This window comes from Phyllobates terribilis, unplaced genomic scaffold, assembly GCF_046119375.1.
Source record: "Phyllobates terribilis strain yellow unplaced genomic scaffold, ASM4611937v1 Scaffold_5__5_contigs__length_657084704, whole genome shotgun sequence".
Classification (NCBI taxonomy): domain Eukaryota; kingdom Metazoa; phylum Chordata; class Amphibia; order Anura; family Dendrobatidae; genus Phyllobates; species Phyllobates terribilis.
In genome coordinates this window covers 499,878,705-499,904,666 of record NW_027362765.1, presented here as the reverse complement: position 1 = coordinate 499,904,666, position 25,962 = coordinate 499,878,705, and the positions used below count along the sequence as shown (strand labels likewise).

The 25,962-nt window shown below is 42.8% G+C and overlaps 1 protein-coding gene across 7 annotated transcripts in view; it reads left to right on the top strand.

Moving 5' to 3' along the window:
- The first annotated feature begins 1,587 nt into the window (after positions 1 to 1,587).
- PLCE1 (phospholipase C epsilon 1) overlaps positions 1,588 to 25,962 on the top strand; it is a 366,977-nt gene continuing 342,602 nt past the window's right edge. For all 7 annotated transcript variants that reach the window (XM_073685569.1, XM_073685572.1, XM_073685570.1 and 4 more), the window contains exon 1: positions 1,588 to 1,823. The gene's annotated coding sequence lies outside the window, so the exon portion shown is untranslated. The remainder of the gene's footprint in view (positions 1,824 to 25,962) is intronic.

The window sequence follows — 25,962 nt, the reverse complement described above, 5'->3', positions numbered from 1 at the left end:
CCCTCAAACCGCTTAAAAACAGTCAAAAGTCTTCTTAATTCTCTCCATTTTGTGAATTTGTAAAATAAGGGCGTTTTATAACAAATAGATGCTGCTTTAGTGTGGAGGGGTGCTTTTGTTTTGTTTGTTTTTTGTGCTGTTTTTTTTTTTCATTCCATCAAGCATCTACGGTTTGTACAGAATGCTAATGGTAATAAGTCCCTTCAGCAAGACTTTCTGGACCACCACAGGGCTCTTTCAGACGTCCATGATCATTGGTCCGATCTCAGATCACAATGCATGGACTGGCCACTCGTCTCCCGAAACATAGTGACAGCTTCATATATTTTTATGAGGCTGTCACACTCTGGGTCGGGCGATCCGTGGCCAGTCCGTGCATTGTGATCTGAGATCAGACCAATGATCATGGACGTCTGAAAGATCCCTTAGGCCAAGTTCACACGTTCAGTATTTTACCTCAGTATTTGTAAGCAAAACGAGGTGAGGAACAATCAGAGGAAAAGTATAATAGAAACACGTCACCACTTCTGTATTTATCACCCACTCCTGGTTTTGACTTACAAATACTGAGTTAAAAAGTCGCCAAATACTTAAAGTGGCCTAAGAATTTCTGTACCACAGTAAGATAATGACTGACAGTATTTATGTCAACACTACTATTAGGCTATGTTCACATGTTGCATTTTTGATGCTTTTTTATGCAAATTTTTACCTGCATTTTACGGTACCAGCGAAGTCTATGAGATTTCAGAAATCTCATGCACACAGCTTGTTTTTTTTGTCCTCAGTATTTTGTGCAAAACCTTGGTTTTTGCAAAATGCCACATGTCACTTATTTCAGCGTTTTTTCAGCGTTTTTCGGTAGTGCAAAAAGGCTTCAAAACGCAGGTATCAGGTTTTGCGGCGTTTTTGGTGCCAAAACCTGAGGAAGTTGAATAAGGTTTTATTTTTATGCACTAAACTTAATCAGCATGCACAAGAGACAAAAGAACCAGGACAAAAACTCAGCAAAACCTTTTTTTTTAAAAAGTAGCTTCTTTACTGCCAAGAGAGCAGGCTTTGCAACCGGGAAAAAAAAAAAACGCAGCAAAAAACGCAACGTGTGAACATAGCCTAGGGTGCCTTTATTCTATTTTTAAACTCTTAAAAAATGCCACAGATCTCATGCATTTTTCATTGTTTGTTGTTTTTTTTTACAAATGTTATTGTTCGCATTTTTTATGTTATGCAATTTTTTACATGTGTTTTCAAGCTCTAGAGTGAAATTTATATGTGTACATGCCCTCCCCAAAAATGCCATACCCCTGAAAAATCACAAAAGAAATTCGGTCCGTTTTTCTTGTACGTGAAAAAAACTGATGTCTGAATGAACCCTTAGAGGGTTCGCAATCACCTCTGTATGGGTAATGAATACCTCTTTAAAATCATTCATTTCCCTTCCCATACAGATGACTTGTGGAGTGGTGATAATTGCCTCCCCCCACCCGGCTCATTTTCCGTGTTGGATTCTGTAGTGTTCGCCATCTCCCATAAGATGCAATTATCTGCCCCACTGTCCGCATGGCTTGGCAGGCTGCTGACTACTAGTGAGCTCTCTGGTAGGGCAGTGTTAGCTCAGACATTCCAATGCTGTGAGGCAGCAGTGTGAGGGCTGGTCACCCAGCCCAGCAATTACTGAGCCAGTAACACACCAAGGCTCAACTCATTCACAACACAAGGGATACTATGGCTTGTGACCAGCAGCCAGCAGTGCAGAAATGTGAGGCCGCCTTCACCCCAAGATCACACTTGTCTGCAGAGCATGCACTCAGTGCAGCCCCAGGGTAAGAGCCTGCACATCCATTCACCGTCTACATGTCAGTGCCGGAACTCTGAATACTCATGCACAATTTTGTTGATGAAACTACATTATAACTTTCCGGCTACAAAATCTACAGCTCTGATTTATTGCATTCCGCTTATTGTCATCGTTATTATTATGGCGCTGTGCTGATTTAGCTTTTGTGTGTGATACGCTGCTGCGCTTGTTTTAATGCTTTTATATTTAGTTGAATTTGAGGATGTGTTTTTTTTTTTTTTTTTTGTTCTAATTTCTGGAAACGTGTAAAAGATCTTGTGAGACTCCAGCAAAGTACATACTCAATGGCTATCAAATGATTCAGCTTACTCTGTGAAGGTCCTGTGCCAAAATTAGAAGGAAGCTTATGATATTTGTAATGCAAAACAGGTGTCTAAGCTCACGAAATAACAGGACTGGGGGGATTTATCATGCAGAGTCATGAACGCAGCGAGCAGTGGTCTGCCACCTTTTTCGTAGTCCCTTTACTTGTGATGTATAAATATTTGTATAGGTGCATGAGCTGTTGATTGTTTTTGCCACAATTGTCAATTGTTTTTCTTGCACTTATAAAAATGCAAATAAAAGGAGGCAAATTGGGGAAAATAATTCATGGTAAAGTGACAGGCCCCTGCAGATCAGCATATGAGAAAATGTCCAAGTTTCATAAAGAAAACTCGGTGAATATTTATTTATTTTTACTCATTTTCATCCGTGTGAGTCCACCTTCTATGATCCGTTTTCATATATCTTCACTAAAAAATGTACTTGTTCAAAAACTGTTTCCTATATTAATAATAAATATGTATCCATATAAATCGCATGCCGCTTGTATATTCCGTGTGGGATCCATTATTTTTTTATGTTTTTTTACGCACCCATAGACATAGACAGTAGTACATGCTGTGTTTTTTTTTATTTTTATTTTGTTTTTTACTTACCGCTAGCTGGGTCGAGGGAAAAAAAATTGTTCACCTGAACAGCCCTATTGAATAAAATGGGTCCGTGTACTAGCCGATCAAAAATCAGAAAGCACTCATCCGATTTATACACTCGTCTCCATGAACCCTAAGGGCATGTGCGCACAATCAGTATTTGCTTGCAGAAATTTCTGCAGCTGTTCTGCACCTCTTGGCAACAAAAACACTGCGAAATTCCACGCGTTTTTTATGCTTTTTTTTGTGCGTTTCTGCCTGCGGATTTGGCATGTGTTTTCTCCGATGCACTGTATTGGAAAAAAAGGCAAATCCGCACAAAAAACGAACATGCTGCTTCTTTTTCCGCACATGAAATCCTGTCAGGAAAAATCCTGATCATCTGCACAGATCTTCCAAAATCGCATAGAAAATGCTGGGATAAGGTTTGCCGTGTGCACATACTGTGAGGGCTTGTTCAGAAGTCCGTTTTTCTTATGTATAAGAAAAAAAAAAGTTTCTCCACCTTCTCCTATGTGACAGTCCATGAAAATTTGACCGTACTTTGATGGCATCCGAGTGCACTCCCAATTTTTTTTAATGGACCCATTGACTTGCATTGTCGATGATTTTGATCCGACCCTTGGATCTAAATCGGACACGTCTCCGATATTTTTCGTGGACTGTCACAGGTACGAGTGCCATCCCTGAAAACTACGGATAGTACTCGTACGTGAAAATTGGACGTCTGAATTAGCCCTGAGGCTGATTTCTCATTTGCTTTAATATCTCTGGTTTTCTGATTCATGATAAGAGAAGAAAAACTAAAATGACAGAATACTGGATCTGTAAAATGACAAACACCAGCAGCTCCTTACAGACAATTTTGACTTCACCGTGGATTTCATTGTGGTGCCCGTAATTTGCTCTAGATGAGCAGGGCTGCATACTGTGCTACTCATTGAATATAAATATTATGGATTCTACACTAGAGGCACCTATAACGCAGATGTGAACAGACCCTAAACATGCAACTTAAAAATATAATGAAAATCAAAGAGATGCATCATTCAGACATCCATGTTTCACATACGTGTACGTGTTCTATCCATATTTTTCATTGATAGAACATGTATGCATTATAATCTATGCAGCTAGTCACGTGTCTGTGTTTTTCCTGGACCATGTCTGTGCAAATATCTCAGAGATATGTCCGTTTATTTATTTTTACCAGCAGTGCGGATGAAAAGTGCCAATACATGACTGTGAAAAACGGGGACAGCACATGCATGCCATCCGTGTGCCTATTGTGTGCTGTCCATGTTTAACATTGCAAAGGATAGGAGAAGCTTTGTAATGAATTAATTTATTTAACCATATGCGAAAAACACTGACACCGGTACCACTTTTGGCTTGTGTGAAAAATACTGACATCTGAATGAGTCCTAATACCTTGGATTAGTAACAATAAGGCCACGTTCTTCATTCAGCAGAACTCATCGTTAGGCCACGTTCACACATTCAGTATTTGGTCAGTATTTTACATCAGTATTTTTAAGCCAAAACCAGGAGTGGGTGATAAATACAGACGTGGTGACTTGTTTCTATTATACCTTCACCTATGATTGTTCCACTCCTGATTTTGGCTTACAAATACTGATTTAAAATACTGAACGTGTGAACGTGGCCTAAGGCTATGTTCATACATCTTGTTTTTTTATGCAAATTTCCAGCTGCGTTTTACAGTACCAGCAAAGTCTATGAGAATCCAGAAATCTTATGCACACAGCTTGTTTTTTTTTTTTTTGTTCAGGATTTTGTGCTTTGCATGATTTTTTTGCAAAATAGAGGATGTTATTTTCTTTCAGAGTTTTTTCACCCATTGGAAATAATGGATGGTGAAAAAACGCATCAATAACGCAGGTGCCAGGTTTTTCAGCGTTTTTTGTGTCAAAGCAGAATGACTTTTTTTTTTTTTCACAAAAGGGCAGTGAAAAAATGCACCAACAAACAAGCAAAAAAGCAAGAAAAATCCTGAACAACCTTCTGGCAAGAGATCAGGTTTTGCTGCATAAAAAAGCGCAGCAAAAACGCAATGTGTGAACATAGCCTAAGGCTCCCATTCTGTTCCAGAGGCCTTTATCCTTACCTCTGCACGAATCCAACAAAAAAAAATTGAAATTTGCAGGTCATGTGAATTTAGGCTGCAGATGATCACAATAAAATCTCATCCACAATGCCTCTATTGTAATACACAATGGATTCTGTGTATACGATCCAGCAGCAGCACATACACCTAGACTGTGTTATACATCGGGGTCAATGTGCAGCAGGTCTTTAGTTAGTAGGATCTTACATATTTGGTCAAACTTTGTGTCAATGTTTCTCTTTTTGCAGTGGAAAAGTTCTATCTGTCCCTAGTCTGCGCCTCTCAGTTCAGTAGGAGAAAGTGCAGAATAGACTCGTTCTGTTTCATAATAAATGATAAAGAAGACAAACATTCATCTACTCAGCAGAAGGTCAGGGTTAGGAAAACAGCAGAAGCTCATCCCCAAATGCTGGGAGTTTATTGACCCTGCTGCTGCTGCTACAGCACTTTGAGCACCGTGTGATGCCATCAATACAAAATTCACTCATGTAGGCCACGTTCACACATTCAGTATTTAGTCAGTTTTTACCTCAGTATTTGTAAACCAAAATCAGGAGAGGAACAGTCAGAGGAAAAGTATAATAGAAACACGTCACCACTTCTGTATTTCTCACCCACTCCTGGTTTTGGCTTACAAATACTGATGTAAAATACTGATAGTGTGAACGTGGCCTATATGGTGATGACCAGTATGGCTGCCGCTGAAGCTCCCTCTGATATAATCAAGCTAGTAATTTAAGAAGTTTTGACTGCTGGGAGGCAGAGCCACCCCCATGACATTCTGTACAACCTTCTGCCATACCCAAATAATATAAACCCACAGGATGAGAATTATGATTCTGGTTTATTAAAGGGGTTGACTTCTATTTTCCATGTCCCTCTCATGTGCCCAACGCCCACAGATAAGCATTTCACTATATACTCTGCTGTGACCTGAGCTGCTCCTCTGGTCACATGACCTCTGGGTGAGAATCTGCTGCTTCCTGTGATGTAAGGCGGTGTGGGCGGGGATTAGTGGGTGGGCGGAGCTGCATGCAGCAGAACTCATCTTTAGGCCATGTTCACATGTTTAGTATTTGGTCAGTATTTTACATCAGTATTTGTAAGCCAAATCCAGAAGTGAGTGAAAAATGTAGACGTGGTAACGTGTTTCAATTATACTTTTCCTCTGATTTGTTCCTCTCCTGGTTTTGGTTTTCAAATGCTGGTGTAAAATATTGACCAAATACTGAACGTGCTGTCTATTTGCATGGTAAATTACATAGCAAAAGTAAATTGGGAGTTTGCAGCTAGTACTTGGGTGGATGGAAATAAAAATTTACAATAAAGACATTTTATCATTAGACCCCTTAATTATGCAAATATAAAGTCACTTGGAAATAGATATGTAGTAAATTATTGCCTCCCAATTTACTTTGGCTATGTAATTTACCATGCAAATAGACAGCATGTCGGAAACTCTTAACACATCAGGATGACAATCAGAGGGTCAGATATTAAAAGTAAAACACCCCTGTAGTTTGTGTGCTAAATAGGCATAATTATAAAAAAAAAAAAAATTATTCCTATCAGGATTTAAACTCTTAACACTGTAGCTTCAGAGGCTGATGCCTTACCATTAAGCTATCCAATCAGATGATACTAACTAATAACTTTTCTTGTCTTATGAGATCAATCATGAAAATACTCAGGGTGACTAAAAGTCATTGTGATTCTGATGTTTGAAGAAAGTCACGCATCAGACTCACACATCAAAATCAAACATCATTTGAATTTGGCTTGCTTGCAGTCTGTGCATACGTCCCAATGAGTTTTAGACTAGTTTGTACTGAAAATCATATAACCAAATAGAACTCCTAATTTTTTTGACAGATGAGTTTATAGTTCAGTGGTTAGTGCACTGGCTTTGAGATACAGAATTTTGGGTTCATGTCCCATCAGCAAATAGTTTCTTTTTTTTTTATTATTACACTTGTCTGAGTCACTTGTCAGAATCATTTGTCAGAATCAGTTCTCAGGGTATTTAGCCTCAAACTGACATCATTCTGATGTTTGATTTTGATATCTGATCATGTCCTAAAATGGACACTGTTACAAGGTACTTTTTACATTTTCAGTTATTGGTAGCAGTTTAATCAGGTTGCTGCTTTAAATCAGTTGTCTTTGGTGTATGGCATTGCCTGTAAGAAGTTCTTTTTGGTGCATGGCATAAAACAAGTAAGCAGTTGTCTTTAGTGTATGACATTGCCTGTTAAGCAGTTGTCTTCATTATACTAATAGTGCAGAGATTCTTTACATTCAGATCTCTCCCCATCCATCCATCCATCTATTGATCCATCCCATCATCCATATCAGTGAGGGGGAGCAGGGGATCATCTGTATTATCAGGGCTGGTGTAATGGTGCTTTGTGCATTACTTCTATTCCCTGCAGTGTCCTGTACTGGAGATCATGCTGATGTGTGTGATGCTGGGGGAGGAGTTGGTGGGTGTAGGCGGAGTTACAGGGGGTGTTGTCACTGCTGGCTTGCAGCCCAGCACAAGGGATGATGGGAGATGTAGTCAGAAGGGAGCAGAGGGTCCTGAAGAGGAAGCGGGCGCTATGACAACAGAGCTGGGTAGCGAAGCAAAAAGACATCTAACAACATGAAACTGACAGAAAAGGTATATGGGCATTATCGTTAAGCATTTCTGACAAAATTAGTAATTCAAGGTAGTAGACAACCTCTTTAATTTGCAGATTGAGGAGGAGGGGTCTGTTTTAAAGCCTCGTTTCCAATTTGTCAGTATAATAACTTGAGAATTTCACAAAAGAATTCGGAAAATTGTTGGAGATATTCAGGTGTTTATGGGCATGGAGATTGTGAGACTATTGGGAAGAGGAGAGAATTTAGTCAGATTCATGCTTTACAAGGAAAAGCATTGTCAACCATAAGATGATAAGCAGCTTTCTATGAGCTCCTTCAGGTCAGTCTGTAATCCTCCATACAGAATAATGGGCCCCACATAGTCCTCCCGTACAGAATAATGGGCCCCACATAGTCCTCCATACAGAATAATGGGCCCCACATAGTCCTCCATACAGAATAATGGGCCCCACATAGTCCTCCGTACAGAATAATGGGCCCCACATAGTCCTCCATACAGAATAATGGGCCCCACATAGTCCTCCATACGGAATAATGAGCCCCACATAGTCCTCCATACAGTATAATGGGCCCCACATAGTCCTCCATACAGAATAATGGGCCCCACATAGTCCTCCATACAGAATAATGGGCCCCACATAGTCCTCCATACAGAATAATGGGCCCCACATAGTCCTCCATACAGAATAATGAGCCCCACATAGTCCTCCATACAGAATAATGGGCCCCACATAGTCCGCCATACAGAATAATGGGCCCCACATAGTCCTCCATACAGAATAATGGGCCCCACATAGTCCTCCATACAGAATAATGGGCCCCACATAGTCCTCCATACAGAATAATGGGCCCCACATAGTCCTCCATACAGAATAATGGGCCCCACATAGTCCTCCATACAGAATAATGGGCCCCACATAGTCCTCCATACAGAATAATGGGCCCCACATAGTCCTCCATACAGAATAATGGGCCCCACATAGTCCTCCATACAGAATAATGGGCCCCACATAGTCCTCCATACAGAATAATGGGCCCCACATAGTCCTCCATACAGAATAATGGGCCCCACATAGTCCTCCGTACAGAATAATGGGCCCCACATAGTCCTCCGTACAGAATAATGGGCCCCACATAGTCCTCCGTACAGAATAATGGGCCCCACATAGTCCTCCGTACAGAATAATGGGCCCCACATAGTCCTCCGTACAGAATAATGGGCCCCACATAGTCCTCCGTACAGAATAATGGGCCCCACATAGCCCTCCGTACAGAATAATGGGCCCCACATAGCCCTCCGTACAGAATAATGGGCCCCACATAGCCCTCCGTACAGAATAATGGGCCCCACATAGTCCTCCGTACAGAATAATGGGCCCCACATAGCCCTCCGTACAGAATAATGGGCCCCACATAGCCCTCCGTACAGAATAATGGGCCCCACATAGTCCTCCGTACAGAATAATGGGCCCCACATAGTCCTCCGTACAGTATAATGGGCCCCACATAGTCCTCCGTACAGTATAATGGGCCCCACATAGTCCTCCGTACAGAATAATGGGCCCCACATAGTCCTCCGTACAGAATAATGGGCCCCACATAGTCCTCCGTACAGAATAATGGGCCCCACAATATGCGTAAAGATGCCTGATGATTAGTTATAAAATACTGAAAGGGATTTGTCCGGCCTTGTAGTACAAGTCTGCAGCTACTCTCTATGACTGCAGACTTGTGAATCCTCACATTGCACACACTGAACATTGTGAAGATTCTCCGGTGACTGTGCCAGGAGAGGTGGGCACGTGACAGCAAGTATATGATTTGCACACATGCGGACACGTGACAACTAGACGAGTGAGCCCTCGCTCAATACAGGTTTATCTAGCAAAGCCGGACATGTCTAGTCAGAAAGTGGCTGGAAGTAAAAAAAAAAAAAAAAAAAAAAATGTTGTTGTAAAAATGAGAAATCGCTGGTCAACTTTTAACCCTTATAGCTCGCTAACAAAAAAATATTTGTTTCCAAAATTGTGCTGATGTAAAGTAGACATGTGGGAAATGTTACTTATTAACTATTTTGTGTGACATATCTCTCTGATTTAAGGGCATGAAAATTCAAAGTTTGAAAATTGTGAAATTTTCACAATTTTCGCCAAATTTCCATTTTTTTCACAAATAAACGCAAGTGATAGTGGTAAATTTTTTTCGATACCATGAAGTACAAAATGTCATGATAAAACAGTCTCAGAATCAGGGGGATCCGTTGAAGCCTTCCAGAGTTCTTACCTCATAAAGTGACACTGGTCAGAATTGTAAAAATTGACCCGGTCATTAACATGTAAACCACCCTGGGGGGTAAAGGGGTTAAAGGACATGGAAGCTGGACTCTAATCCAGCAGGGCTAAACAGCACTATTGTATGGACTTGTTATTGTATGTTTTACCTTCTGGCGGACAAAGGTTATATTTACGTTTTCTGGTGACGTGGTTTATTAGGATTGCAATAAACCAGCCGCACTTTAAATACACTGTGTGCAGAATTATTAGGCAAATGAGTATTTTGCTCACATGATACTTTTTATACATGTTGTCCTACTCCAAGCTGCATAGGCTTGAGAGCCAACTACCAGTTAAGTAAATCTGGTGATGTGCATCTCTGTAATGAGGAGGGGTGTTGACTAATGACATCAACACTCTATATACGGTGTGCTTAATTATTAGGCAAATTCCTTTCCTTTGGCAAAATGGGTCAGAAGAGAGATTTGACGGGCTCTGAAAAGTCCAAAATTGTGAGATGTCTTGCAGAGGGATGCAGCAGTCTTGAAATTTCCAAACTTTTGAAGCGTGATCACCGAACAATCAAGCGTTTCATGGCAAATAGCCAACAGGGTCGCAAGAAGCGTGTTGGCCAAAAAAGGCGCAAAATAACTGCCCATTAATTGAGGAAAATCAAGCGTGAAGCTGCCAAGATGCCATTCGCCACCAGTTTTGCCTTATTTCAGAGCTGCAACGTTACTGGAGTATCAAAAAGCACAAGGTGTGCGATACTCAGGGACATGGCCAAGGTAAGGAAGGCTGAAAAACGACCACCTTTGAACAAGAAATATAAGATAAAATGTCAAGAATGGGCCAAGAAATATCTTAAGACTGATTTTTCAAAGGTTTTATGGACTGATGAAATGAGAGTGACTCTTGATGGGCGAGATGGATGGACCAGAGGCTGGATCAGTAAAGGGCAGAGCTCTACTCTGACTCAGATGCCAGCAAGGTGGAGGTGGGGTACTGGTATAGGCTGGTATCAAAGATGAACTTGTGGAACCTTTTCGGGTTGAGGATGGAGTGAAGCTCAACTCCCAGACCTACTGCCAGTTTCTGGAAGACAACTTCTTCAAGCAGTGGTACAGGAAGAAGTCGGTATTGTTCAAGAAAAACATGATTTTCATGCAGGACAATGCTCCATCACATGCATCCAACTACTCCACAGCATGGCTGGCTAGTAAAGGTCTAAAAGAAGAAAAAATAATGACATGGCCCCCTTGTTCACCTGATCTGAACCCCATAGAGAACCTGTGGTCTATCATAAAATGTGAGATCTACAGGGAGGGAAAACAGTACACCTCTCGGAACAGTGTCTGGGAGGGTGTGGTGGCTGCTGCACGCAATGTTGATCGAAAACAGATCAAGCAACTGACAGAATCTATGGATGGAAGGCTGTTGAGTGTCATCATAAAGAAAGGTGGCTATATTGATCACTAATTTTTGGGGGTTTTGTTTTTGAATGTCAGAAAGCTTTATTTCTAAATTTTGTGCACTGATATTGGTTTACCTGGTGAAAATAAATAAGTGAGATGGGATTATATTTGGTTTTTATTAAGTTGCCTAATAATTCGGCACAGTAATAGTTACCTGCACAAACAGATATCCTCCTAAGATAGCCAAATCTAAAAAAAAAAAACACTCCAACTTCCAAAAATATTAAGCTTGGATATTTGAGTCTTTTGGGTTGATTGAGAACATAGTTGTTGATCAATAATAAAAATAATCCTCTAAAATACAACTTGCCTAATAATTCTGCACATAGTGTAGAAACGGTTCCTTTGTCTTCCTCACTAAGAAGTCGAGTGAGTCGATCTACCACAACACTTGGTTCTTGCACAGGGAGCAATGGTAGGCAACAGTTCTTGACCATACACTGTTTCTTTGAATCTTCATCGTAACTTCTCACCATATTATCCACTGAGCATTGGTAATTTTTTTGTCCTTTTTCTCACTGTGGACATTACCATAGGTCTAATCTTCACTACGGACATGCCCCTCCATACATTGTACACATAATGTTTTTGCTTGAGTCTTCACCTTTTGATTAGGTTTTTTGTTATCACTCTTTATTATTGTGTTTGTAACGTTATATAGTTGGTTGTTGCATGACTCCATGTTTGTATAGGACATATACTATTTGTTGGTAGGATTTTCCTAGCTACCAGAAGTGGTAACAAGTCCACCACTAATTCACGAAGTGGCCACGCTCACTATGTAAACAATACATATGCAGCTTAACCCCTTCATGACCGGGCTGTTCCCGTTTTTTTTTTTTTCGTTTTCATTTTTTCTTCCCCTTCTTCCAAGAGCCAAAACATTTTTTTCCATCCACATAGCCATATAAGGACTTGTTTTTTTGTGGGACGACTTGTACTTTTGAATGCCACCAATCATTTTATCAAGTGATGCACTGGAAAGTGGGGGAAAAATTCCCAGCGTGTTGAAATTGCAAAAAAAAGTGCAACTCCACAACCGTTTTTTGGGGTTGTTATTTAGCAGGTTCACAATACTGTAGAACTGACCTGGCAATATGATTATCCAGGTCAGTACGAGTACACAGATACCAAACATGTATTTTGTAAACATGTTTATTGTTTTAAGTAATGGTAAAAAAAAATCAGAAATTGGAAGAAAAAAAAAATAAATACATTTTCACCATTTTCTGAGACCCGTAACAGTTTTATTTTTTGTGATCTGGGGCTGTGTCATGGCTTTTTGTTTTTTTTTGCACCTTGAGTTGACGTTTTTACTGACACCATTTTGGTGTAGGTACAATGTTTTGATCGCCTCTTATTGCATTTTATTGCAATGTTGTGGAGGCCAAATAAACGTAATTCTGGTGCCCCAGATTTTTTTCTTATTTTGCTGTTTACTGATCGGATTATTTTTTTATATTTTGAAGGATCAGACTTTTCTGGATATGGCGATACCGAAAATGTATATATGTGTATATTTTTTTTTTATTTTTAATGGGGCAAAAGAGGGATGAGAATCGTGATGAAAAGCATAGGCGTCTTTAGCAGAATCTGGCTGTTATGGCAACCCATCAGCACCCCGCGATCATGTTACGGGAGCGCCAAAGGACTCGTGAAATGACGCGCCCCCTTGCCAGCGCGTGATAAATGCTGCTGTCAGAGACAATTTCCAGGACCCTCGGAGATCTACTAACTCTGCACTTTTTGGTCACATCAGACTTGTGCCACGGGTCTGTAAACTTTAAAATACAAAGTCTGACATCCATATGGGGCTGTCAGTAATTCCTTTCTCTAACTTCTATCAAAATCAAAACACTAGTGATGCACTTGAGAAATAGTTGCTGAGATAGTATGAAGTGCAGGTGCATCTCTTACAGAGCACACTATGTGGCCTGGAAATCACACCCTAAACTTCCTAAATTATTTGGCACGGGATAGAGCAGACCTCTAAAATAACATAATAGAGATGAATGATAACCATTGGTAAATGGTGACTACCTGCTCCCAGTGTCCTCTGATTTACAGATAATTCCTCCTACATAGGTCAAGGTTTCCACAATATCGTTATCTGATTCTATTCACCTCTTTTACACAGCATGATTCTACAACCACTGGCAAACCTGTAATCGCTACACTAAGGTTACGTTCACATTTGCGTTTTGATATTCTGTTTCTATGTTCCATTTTTAGGAAAAAACAAATGGAATTAATGTAAAAAAAACAGAGTGCAGCATGCAGAGTGTTTTCTTCTGTTCTAAAAGTGGACACATAATAATTTGTGTTGAGCGAGCACTAAAATGCTCGTGTGCTCGAAGCTCAGGCCGAGCTCGCCGTGATACTCGGGTGCTCGACCCGAGCAACGAGCCCAATGTTAGTCTATGGGAGACCCGAGCATTTTTGCGGTGGCACCCCCGGCAGTCTTTTAAAAGCCTAACAAGTGCCCAAAACGATAGTGACAGTGTTCAAATGACATGGGGACAGCATGGGGATCGCCTCAGGAAGCATTTCTGACCCCCAGGTCACTGCTGTCAACAACGTGGTCAGAGGTATTAGCCACTTTTAAGAGCTCACAATAAAACGTTCAAAAACGAAACTGAAACTGCTTTCCTGTGAAATATGTTAAGGAAGTTCCTTTCCAGGGTAAAGACTTGTGTATAAGGTAAAATAAATAACAAAAAAAAAATACTCCTCCACACCTTGGGCTATGTTCACAAGTAGCATTTTTTATGCGTTTTTGCACTTTTGTATTGCTTTAAACCGTGACAAATGCATTCACCGGGAAATGTCATTTTAACATTTTACAACCTTATCTGGCCATGTGCTGTGTGACACATGCATACAGTGCTGAAAAGACATGGGAACAGCATGGGGAAGACCCCTGGAAGCATCTCTGACACCCAGGTCACTGCTTAAAAGTGTGCCCATCAGAAGTTATCCTTGCCGCATCAGAAGATACAGACTTGCAACTATCCCTGTGCAAGTTCTTGTCCCAGGGCAGTGTTCAATTGTACCTCCCCCATTCCTTGCAATGCAAGCGCAAATATGCAGCCAACCACCCACCCACCCCCAGGCTGCAATACCATACTGCTTGCTTGCACTTGAAATTGGGCCTTTTAGGCATGTGGAGGCGAAATCTGGCTACCACGTCATGGCTGCGTTGGCGGCCTGGAATCCATACTCAGTCCCCAGCCGCCTGGCGGCCGGGTGTCCACACTCAGTCCCCAGCCGCCCGGCGGCCGGGTGTCCACACTCAGTCCCCAGCCGCCAGGGGGTGGCCGGGTGTCCATACTCGGTCCCCAGCCGCCTGGGGGCAGCCGGGTGTCCATAAACGGTCCCCAGCCGCCTCTATTTCTCCTTGGAACATCCCCCCACACACTTTTCTTAGCCCGGCCTGCTTTAGGGCAGCATTGGACGAGCCCACCAGAGAACCAGACTCCTCCGGTGGGCCATGGCTTCTCCATCAGGGGAGTTGAGAGTGCCAAGGTGAGGAGCATGATGATGATGATGATAAAACTTAGCATCTGTTTTGTTTTCTTGGAATGCAAGCGTAAGTGTGCAGCCTGCCACCCACCCACCCCCAGGCTGTAATACCATACTGCTTGCTGTTCGGGAACACAGTTATAGGGCATACAGTGAGTGCAATGCCTACCAAAAGTTTTGAGGCACTCCAATGCCCCTTGGAAATGACATGGAGGTCAGAGGGCCTTAACTAAACCGTTTTTTCCATTTATAGCAACTGGGTCTCATGTACACTGTTGGCCTAAGCAGTGAATGGAAGGCTTTCCAAAAATTATGAGGAACTGCAATGCCCCTTGAAACAGACGTGGATTACAGCGTACTAAAAACCTTCTACCCATTATTGGGGAGTGGGTCTCCCTTAGTTTTTGCCTTTGCATTGAAAAGCAAAAGCTGACTAAAATTAGGAGGAAATGCAATACCCGTTGGAAGAGTCGTGGAGATTAGAGGTAATTAAAAACAACATTTCAATGCCCCTTGGATGAGCTGTGGAGTTCAGAGTGGCTTAAGAAGACGCTTTTAATGCCCCTTTGAAGAGACGTGGAGGTCACAGTAGCTTAACAAGACGTTTTTAATGCCCCTCGGAAAAGTGGTGAAGGTCGCAGTAGCTTAACAAAACGCTTTTAATACCCCTTCCAAGAGCCATACAGTACAGCATATTACAAACATTATTCCCATTATTGGGGAGTGTGTCTCCCATAGTCTTTGCTTATGCCTTCCAAGCAAAAGCTGCCAAAAATTAGGAGGAACTTGCAATGCCCCTTACAAGAGCCATGCAGTACAGCATATTCCAAACATTATTCCCATTATTGGGGAGTGTGTCTCCCATAGTCTTTGCTTATGCCTTCCAAGCAAAAGCTGCCAAAAATTAGGACGGAGGAACTTGCAATGCCCCTTACAAGAGCCATGCAGTACAGCATATTACAAGCATTATTCCCATTATTGGGGAGTGTGTCTCCCATAGTCTTTGCTTATGCCTTCCAAGCAAAAGCTGCCAAAAATTAGGACGGAGGAACTTGCAATGCCCCTTACAAGAGCCATGCAGTACAGCATATTACAAGCATTATTCCCATTATTGGGGAGTGTGTCTCCCATAGTCTTTGCTTATGCCTTCCAAGCAAAAGCTGCCAAAAATTAGGAGGAAATGCAATGCCCGTTCGAAGAGTCGTGGAGGTTAGAGTTAATTAAAAACAACATTTCAATGCCGCTTGGAAGAGCTGTGGAGTTCAGAGTGGTTTAACAAGACACTTTTAATGCCCCTTGGAAAAGTGGTGGAGGTCGCAGTAGCTTAACAAGATGGTTTGAATGCCCCTCGTAAAAGTGGTGGAGGTCGCAGTAGCTTAACAAGACGGTTTGAATGCCCCTCGGAAAAGTGGTGGAGGTCACAGTAGCTTAACAAGACGCTTTTAATGCCCCTTACAAGAGCCATACAGTACAGCATCTTAAAAATATTATTCCCATTATTGGGGAGTGGGTCTCCCACAGTCTTTGCTTATGCCTTCCAAGCAAAAGCTGACAAAAATAAGGACGGAGGAACTTTCAATAATGGCAACACGGACCACGGTCACCCTGGTGGTATAGTGGTGGTGGAGGCTGAGGATAAGGAGAAGAACAAAAAACAGCCGAAATGAGGAAGCATATACCCATGTGTGGGTGTGAGGCAGTGGATGTGAATACACCTCCCGAAATAACACAGTGGATTTGACTTTATATTACTCTGCTGTCATTTGGTGGTGATGAGAAGTCTGGCTTAATCCAGCCCTTGTTCATTTTGATAAGGGTCAGCTTGTCAGCATTGTCAGTTGACAGGCGAGTGCGCTTATCAGTTATAATTCCCCCAGCGGCACTAAAAACACGCTCCGATAACACTCTAGCTGCAGGGCAGGCCAGGACCTCCAAGGCGTACAGAGCGAGTTCATTCCAAGTGTCCAGCTTGGATACCCAATAATTAAAAGGCACAGAGGAATCACCATCTTTTGAAACTTTCCACTCCTTGTGAGAGTACCCCGCGCCTCAGGGCCTGTAAGCTGGGCGGGTCTCAGAAAACTTTCCCAGAATGTTGACAGTGTTCCCCTGCCTCTGCTGGATTGGAGTTGCCTCTCTCTCGCTTGTACTCCTTGGTTGGTCAACGAACTGTGACCTCTGCCTCTAGCGTATTCAGATGGGAATTTTTTTAACAGTTCTGCAGCAAGGGCCTTCTGGTACTGCCCCATTTTTGTAGACCTCTCCACCTCAGGAATAAGAGAGTGAAAGTTCTCCTTGTAGCGGGGGTCTACAAGTGTCACCAACCAGTAATGACTGTCACCCAACATTTTGGCAATGCGAGGGTCATGGTTAAGACATTGTAACATAAAGTCAGCCATGCGTGTCAGACTGGTAACGGGCAAGACTTCCGTGTCCTCACCAAGATGACGAATGACCATGCTGTCCTCCTCCTCCTCCTCTTCCTCCCCCCTGTCCTCAGGCCACCCACGCTGAACCGACGGTATGACAGTTGTACAGGTACTACCGTCTACAGCACATGATACAAGCTCCTCCTCCTCCTCCTCCTCCTCCTCTCCCTCATTGTCCACCAATGCACGTTGGGATGAGATGAGGCTGGGCTGTGTGTAATCGACCGCTACGGCTTCTTGATCCATCTCATCATACTCTGGCTGCAATGCGTCCTCTTTAATTCTCTGTAGAGAGCGTTGCAAAAGACAGACCAGTGGAATGCTGACGCTAATGATGGCGTCATCGCCACTCACCATCTTGGTGGACTCCTCAAAGTTTGTCAGGATGGTACATATGTCAGAAATCCAGGTCCACTCCTGAGGTCTTATGTGTGGAGTCTGACCTGAATATCGACGGCCTTGTTGCAGCTGGTACTCCACAACTGCTCTCTTCTGCTCAGAAATCCTTTGCAACATGTGGAGGGTAGAGTTCCAACTTGTGGGGACATCACACACCAGTCACACATGAGCTAAGCATGGTACGTGTGTGATCTCGCCTCGCCTCAGATCCGCCACCAGGCTACGGCGATTGTCACACACGACCATGCCTGTATGTAGGTTCAGCGGTCTCAGCCACAGATCTGCCTGCTCTTTCACAGTTGTCCACAACTGTGAGGTTTATCACCTAAGCTTATGAGTTTCAGCACAGCCTGTTGCCGCTTGGCGGAGGCAGTACTGCAGTGCTTCCAGCTTGTAACTGATGTGGTGATATCTGAGATGGAGGCTGAACATGAGGAGGAGGAGGAGGAGGATGATGCGCAGGAGCTGTACACTGTGGGGGCAACTCTGACTGACATAGGGCCCGCAATCCTCGGTGTGGGGAGGATGTGTTCCGTCCCAAGGTCTGACTGGGTCCTGGCTTCCACTATGTTTACCCAGTGTGCCGTCAGGGAGATGTACCGTCCCTGGCCACAAGCACTTGTCCACGTGTCCGTTGTCAGGTGGACTCTCCCAGTAACTGCATTGTTGAGGGCACGGCAGATGTTTTGGAACACGTGCTTGTGTAGTGAGGGGATGGCACACCGGGCAAAATAGTGTCGGCTGGGGACCGAGTACCGAGGGACGGCCACCGCCATAAGGTTGCGGAAGTATTCCGTCTCCACCAGCCTAAAAGGCAGCATTTCCAACGCGAGCAGTCGTGAAATGTGTGAATTTAGGACTGTGGCCTGTGGGGCGTTAGCTGCGAATTTCCGCTTTCGTTCAAAGGTCTGGGATATGGACAATTGAACGCTGCGGTGGGACGTGGATGTGGACATTGATGCTGCCATAACAAGTGAAGACTGAGAGGAGGGGGCATCTTTGCATGCAGTATGGACAGGGGATTGCCTTGCACACACAACAGGGGGTTCTATTGCACATACAACAGCGGAAGAAGCAGTGGTGACACCCGCTGACACTGGTCGTGGACCTTGGGGTTCGCCCCTCAAAGTCGGGTGCTTTGCTGCCATGTGCCTGATCATGCTGGTGGTGGTCAGGCTGGTAGTTTTGTCACCCCTGCTGATGCTGGCATGGCAGGTGGTACATATGGCCTTTTTAGGGTTATCAGCAGGGTCTTTAAAAAAAATTCCAGACTCTGGGAGACCTACAGGTTGTACTGGCAACGTCCCTCGTGTTGGTGTTATGGGGAACTGTTGCCCGCCTCTGTCTGTGGCCACCACACTGCTTCTTCCTGCCTGTTGGGGTACTCTGCCTCCCTCACCCTGTGTGCTGCTGGCCTCGCTGTGCATGTCCTCCTGCCACGTTGGGTCAGTTACTAGATCATCCACAACCTCCTCCTCTTCCACTTGCGCACCACGATCCTCCTCCTCACTTCCTGGCAATTGTGTCTCGTCATCGTCCACCTCTTGTGACAAATTGCCAGCGTCGACTTCCTGTGGCCGTGGCTGTTCAAATATTTGGGCATCGCTACATGGGATCTCCTCTTCCACTACTTCAAGTGGAGCAGGCGAGGGGCACAAATCTGGAAATGGACCAGTGAACAGCTCTTCAGAGTGTCCAAGTGTGGGATCAGTTGCTGTCTGACGACACTCGGCATGGTGGAAGGAAGGAGCATCAGGGTGAGGAGGAGTATGATGTCGAGACTCACCGCTACTAAGAGTTGACCGTGTGGAAGACAGACCGGAGGTGGTGGTGCCCAGGTAACTGGAAGTATTACCTGCTATCCAATTAATAACCTGTTCACACTGATCAGTTCGCAATACTGGTGTTGTTCTGTGCTTCCCTAGTAATTCGGTCAAGAAGTGGGAGCGAGAAGATGTGGCTGTTGGTTGTGGCACATTTTCACCTTGGCAACGGCCCCGTCCTCTGAACGCACCATCACCTAAGCGTCCACTTCCACGTCCCTTGCCACGCGCCTTGCCCATTGTAAAGGAAGTAAAATAGCTTACACTCGCACTATCAATGGAAAAAGGGTAACAAAAAGTAGATTAGAACCGTGGAAGAGGAAAACCACAGTTCTATTTCTCTTGCCTACACCCGACTCTTTTAAACAATCTGAACAATCAGGGAGATACTATTACTGTTTTTCTTTACGGAAAAAATACCAAAAGCTGAATAATAGAGATTTTTTTTTACTGTGGAATGGCAAAACCACAGTTCTAATTTACTGGTGTATACTAGACTTTTTTAAATATATATATTTGCGGCTGAACAGTGAGTGACACACTCAAACTGTTTTTTTTAGATACAAATGGCCGAAAACTGGATAATACAGAGGTTTGAACCGTGGAACTGCAAAACCACACTTCTATTTCTCTAGCCTACACCAGACTATTTTCAACAGATATATTTGTGGGGGGGGGGACGAGTATTTGTACAGTGTGAAGGAGGAAAAAAAAAAGAGGATTTAGATGAAAAAAAAAGTTTTTTTCCTTGCCCCCGAGACCTGGCGCTAAGTCCAGCAATTTCAGCAACAGGAGCATACAGGACTGTAATGCAGCGTTTGCTGGTATAACCACTGCGTCTCCTATACAGCCTGCCTGCCTGATATCTGGGATGGATATTAGTCCTGAGAAGGACTGTTTGTTTGATCTGGCAGCCTTTACAGACTCTACACTAACTATTTTGCAGGATATATCTTTCCCTAAATCAGCAGCGCTGTCCCTACACTGTCTGATCCGGAGCGACTGTGTCCAAGATGGCGGCGCCAGGTTTTAAATACTCGAGGTGACGCTGTGCGGCCAGCCAATCACTGTAATGCCCACAAACAACATGGCTGCGGCATTACAGTGACTGGCTGGCAATCCCTGCATGTTCATTGGCTCTGTAAAGAGCGCCAAACGTGCAGGGCGGAGATCCGAGCTCCCGCCCGAGTAACCCGGAAATGCTCGGTGCTCGCCGAACATCCCGAGTAGCGTGATGCTCGGGCGAGTACCAACACTAATAATAATCAATAGGGTCCCTCTGCTTCCATTTGTACCTGTTATGAGATAGATCCATTTACGACATTAAGGGTGCAGTAATGTGGCCATATATATCGGACGGAGATCGGAACGCAGTGCACGGACCGGCTGGCAGCTCTCTCAACCTGAGCATGACAGCTTCATATATATCTATGCAACTGTCACGCTCTGGTCAGGAAAACCACCGTCATGTCCGTGCACTGCGTTCCGATCTCGGTCTGATTTATACGGCCTAAAGGAATAATATAAGAGCAATACCTGGCCACTATTGACCTGGTGATGGGTCCACTTTAAGTAGCATTGTCCACACTATATCAGGATTTTACTTCTACTACACTTGGTTCAGCTCCAGCCAAGTGTCTAAGCACAAACTAAGTAAATTCAAAGGAGGTGCTTAGTGTAATTAAGTTATAGGTACAATTTGCCCAAAGGCAACTAAACAAAATTTACTACACTACATTATGTGCTGAATATCGTATTACCTGTCTTCATAATAAAACTACCCTTGTATTAATTGTAACTGCATCAAAGGTGGATCACAAGGTTCAGACAGGTTTGTCCCTTATATAATGTGTGTATGATTTCACAATTGTGCTGTTGTACTTTTAAATACATTATCTGTATGTATGTAGCTTAGTTAGTCTCTGTCATTGGAGTTTTCTGCAGTACAGCTCAATTAAATTATCGAACCATCCACTATCTGTTCATTAAAAAGCAAAATAATAGTGCCCCACAATCACATCCTTTGCTACTTCTGACTTCCATGCTACAACTAGTGTTATTTCAAAGTTCAATTGAACGTAATAGGTTTGTCCATACCTATCGCTCTGCAAGCAAGTAATCAACTTCTCATAACTGCCCTTGATGCTGTCAATACCTGGCCTCTGCAATCAAGGTAATTCATCTCTTCAAATGAGTCTCCAGTATGCCTACACTTCATTGCTTTCCTATGGTTAACCATTTCCTTCTTACAAGTCCCAGTTTACATACATTTCTGGTATTGACCATTGCTCTGCTCAAAAATGCAAGACTTTATTCTTGTGATTAACTGCATCTTTGCAGGAAGACACCAGTTTCATGTGCAGTTACTGTCCCAGTGTGTTTCCATACTCTGTTCTGCTTCATCAGCACCATTTGTTTGTCTACCATCCTGCATATCCTGCTGTCTTTGCTTGTCTATGTGTTTTCAATCAAAACCCTCTCTGCTGCACCATCACCTGTATCTCCTGATGCTCAACCAGGCAATCTCACAGAAAATCCACCTCAGGTCCTTAGGTCCTCAATGCTGTTGGGTATGGAGGACTTGTACAGTCTTCTTATGCAGTTTGCTGTGAGCCAACGGTAAGTCTTCCAGGCTGTGTGTGACCTCTCCGCTCATATGGATGCTTTGCCTCAAACTCCTTTTGTTACACCAACAGCTTTTCATTACCTGCCACGGTCCCTTGATTATCCAGGACATTTTCTTGGGAACATCTCCACATCTGCCAAGTCCTGCCTGATTTGATGGAGATCCTAAGGCATGTCAGGGCTTTATGAGCAAATTCAATGTACATTGTGAACTTTGTCCCCAACTGTTTCCTTTCTGTCTAGTTGAAAGCAACATATTTTTCTTTGTTATCTGGAGATGCCTTAGATTGGGCCACACCATTATGGGAAAGAGACGATCCTATGATGCATTCTCTACCCTCTTTCCTAATCGCCTTCCATAGAGTGTTTGAAGAGCCAGGTCATGTCCCTTCTGCTGCTGACACTCTACTATGGCTTAGACAAGGAACTAACACTGTGGGACGCTATGCCCTCCAATTCCATATCTTGTTGTCCGAATTGGCCTGGAATGATGTCACTCTCCTGCCATTTTTCTATGCCAGTCTCTCTAGCCAGTTAATAGATGAAATTGCAAGCAAGGCCATGGATAAAAGACACTATAGTTCTATATTCTAGAGTTTCTTCAAAATCTCCTCCCAGAAAGACCTTACAGGAGCCCATGCAAATTTTCAGGAAAATATTATCGCTTGCCGAAAGATTCTGTTTTCTTACAGGTCTCTACTGTAGTAAAAAGGTTACCTTGACATGGAATGTTGTAAAATACTGACTAAATAGGGAAAATTCAGACCCTAGGTGAAAAAGATTGGGGTTAATTCAATCTTCAAAAAGAACAAGCATGTTGTGCTTATTGATTTTATGGGACAAGCCTTTATCGGTTCCAAAGATGCAGAGAGCTCTCTATAGCCTGAAGGCTGAAAGTTCTTTTTGTTTCATTGCGAACAACTCAAACTAATCTCCATGAATGGCGCTGCTGATGGTTTTATCCAATTCCAGATTGAGAAGGTGACATTTCAAATTGGAGCACATTATGTTGAAGACATTTCTCTTTTATTTTTGCCACTTTCTGACTTAAAAGGGTTTTCCCACGAACAAAAGTTAATTTTATTCACTAGATCTTAGAATAAAAATATAATTCACAATTGGATGTGATTAAAAAAAATGTTCCTGTGCTGAGATAATCTTATAAATGTGCCCCTGCTGTGTACAGTGTAATGGCTGTGTCTGACCGTGCAGGAACATGGTCTGATCATACCACAGCTCCTGGACAGGGGAGGAAGCAAAAGAGTATACAGATATTACAGCACGGGATCACAGATGATTCTTTCTGTGAGGCAAAACATTTCCCTGCCTGTTTTTAAGCAATGTTTTACTTCACAGAAAGAATCAGCTGTGATCCCGTACTGTAATATCTGTATATTCTTTTGCTTCCTTCCCTGCCTAGGAGATGTGGTATGATCAGACAACTTTCCTGTACAGTGAAACACAGCCATTACACAGCAGGGGCACATTTATAAGATTATCTCAGCTAATTGTGGATCTTATTTTTATTCCAAGATCTATTGATTAAAATGACCTTTTGTTTGTGGGACAACCCTTTTAAGCACACTACCATAATATGGCTCTGTGCAACCTTTAACCCCTTTACCCCCGAGGGTGGTTTGCACGTTAATGACCAGGCCAATTTTTTCAATTCTGACTACTGTCACTTTATGAGGTAATTACTCTGGAACGCTTCAACGGATCCCCCTGATTCTGAGATTGTTTTTTTCGTGACATATTGTAATTCATGATTTTGGTAAAATTTCTTCGATATCACTTGCGTTTATTTGTGAAAAAAGCAAAAATTTGGCAAAAATTTAGAAAATTTTGCAATTTTCAAACTTTTAATTTTTATGCCCTTAAATCAGAGAGATATGTCACACAAAATACTTAATAAATAACATTTCCCACATGTTTTCTTTACATCAGCAAAATTTTGGAACCAAAATTTTTTTTTGTTAGGGACCTATAAGGATTAAAAGTTGACCAGCGATTTCTCATTTTTCCAACAAAATTTACAAAACCATTTTTTTAGGGACCACATCACATTTGAAGTCACTTTGAGAGGTCTTTATGACAGAAAATACCCAAAAGTGACACCATTTTAAAAACTGCACCCCTCAAGGTGCTCAAAACCACATTCAAGAACTTTATTAACCCTTCAGGTGCTTCACAGGAATTTTTGGAATGTGGAAGAAAAAAATGAACATTTACATTTTTTCACAAAAATGTTACTTTAGACCCAATTTTTTTATTTTCGCAGGGGTAACAAGAAAAAATGGACCCCAAAATTTGTTGTGCAATTTCCCCTGGGCACGCATATACCCCATATGTTGGGAAAAAACACTGTTTGGGCGCACGGCAGTGCTCGGAAGGGAAGGAGCGCCATTTGACTTTTTGATTGTAAAATTTGCTTGAATAATTAGCGGACGCCATGTTGCGTTTGGAGAGCCCCTGATGTGCCTAAACAGTGGAAACCCCCCACAAGTGACCCCCATTTTGGAAACTAGACCCCCCAAGGCACCTATCTAGATGCATAGTGAGCACTTGGAACCCCCAGGTGCTTCACAAATTGATTCGTAAAAATGAAAAAGTGGGAAAAAAAAACACTTTTTCATTTATATGAATCAATTAGATAGGTGCCTTGGGGGGTCTAGTTTCCAAAATGGGGTCACTTGTGTGGGAGCTCCAATGTTTAGGCACACAGGGGCTCTCCAAACGCGACATGGTGTCCGCTAACAATTTGAGCCGATTTTCCATTCAATTTGTCACGTTTGGAGAGCCCCTGATGTACCTAAACAGTGGAGCTCCCCCACAAGTGACCCCATTTTGGAAACTATGCCCCTCAAGGATTTTATTAAGGGGTATAGTGAACATTTTGAACCCAGAGGTACGACACAGAATTTGATAACATTAGGTCATCATATTGAATAAGTTGTCATTAGTCTTGTGCGCAAGTGCTCGCTACTTGAGTTTGCATCGGGTACTCAGGTATGCACCATGTACTGCGTGTGCTCGAGTGACATGCTCGAGTCCCTGTCCCGCATGTTTCACGGTTATTAGACACCCCAAAAAAAAACATGCGGGGATTGCTCGTGCATGGCAGGCAATCCCTGCAAAGTTTTATTGGCCGTGAAGCATATGGGGCGGAGACTCGAGCATGTCACTCAAATACCCACGATACTCAATGCATACCAGGGCACCCGATGCAAACTCAAGTAGCGAGCACTTGCGCTCAACACTAGTCGCCATATCGTCATCTTTTTTTCTTACTTTTGAAAAAAATCCCAACCCCAGCCCAACCCTAACCCTAGCACAAACCTAACCCGAGAGTTTATTTTTTACGCCGTTCCTCGTGCGGTATAAGTGATTAGACGACCTTATTCTTCAGGTCGGTGCGACTACAGCGATACCAGAATCAAATGGGGTTTTTATGATTGACAGCTGTCACACACTAAAAGATGCATTTTTTGTAAAATCTAGTTTTTGCATCGCCATATTTTGAGAGCTATAATTTTTCCAGATTTTGGCAGACAGTCATGTGATGGCTTGTTTTTTGCGGGATGAGTTGACGTTTTTATTGGTGCCATTTTCAGGCATGTGACAATTTTTGATCGCTTTCTATTCCGATTTTTGGGAGGCAGAATAAACAAAAAACAACAATTCAGGAATTTTTTTTTTTTTTTTTTTTTTAATTCTGTTCCGCGTGTGGTAAAATTGATAAGGCAGCTTTATTCTTTAGGTCAATACGTTTACAGCGGTACCACATTTATATCGTTTTTCTATGTTTTGCACTTTTACATAATAAAAGCAATTTTATAGAAAAAAATATTTTTTAGCATCGCTTTATTC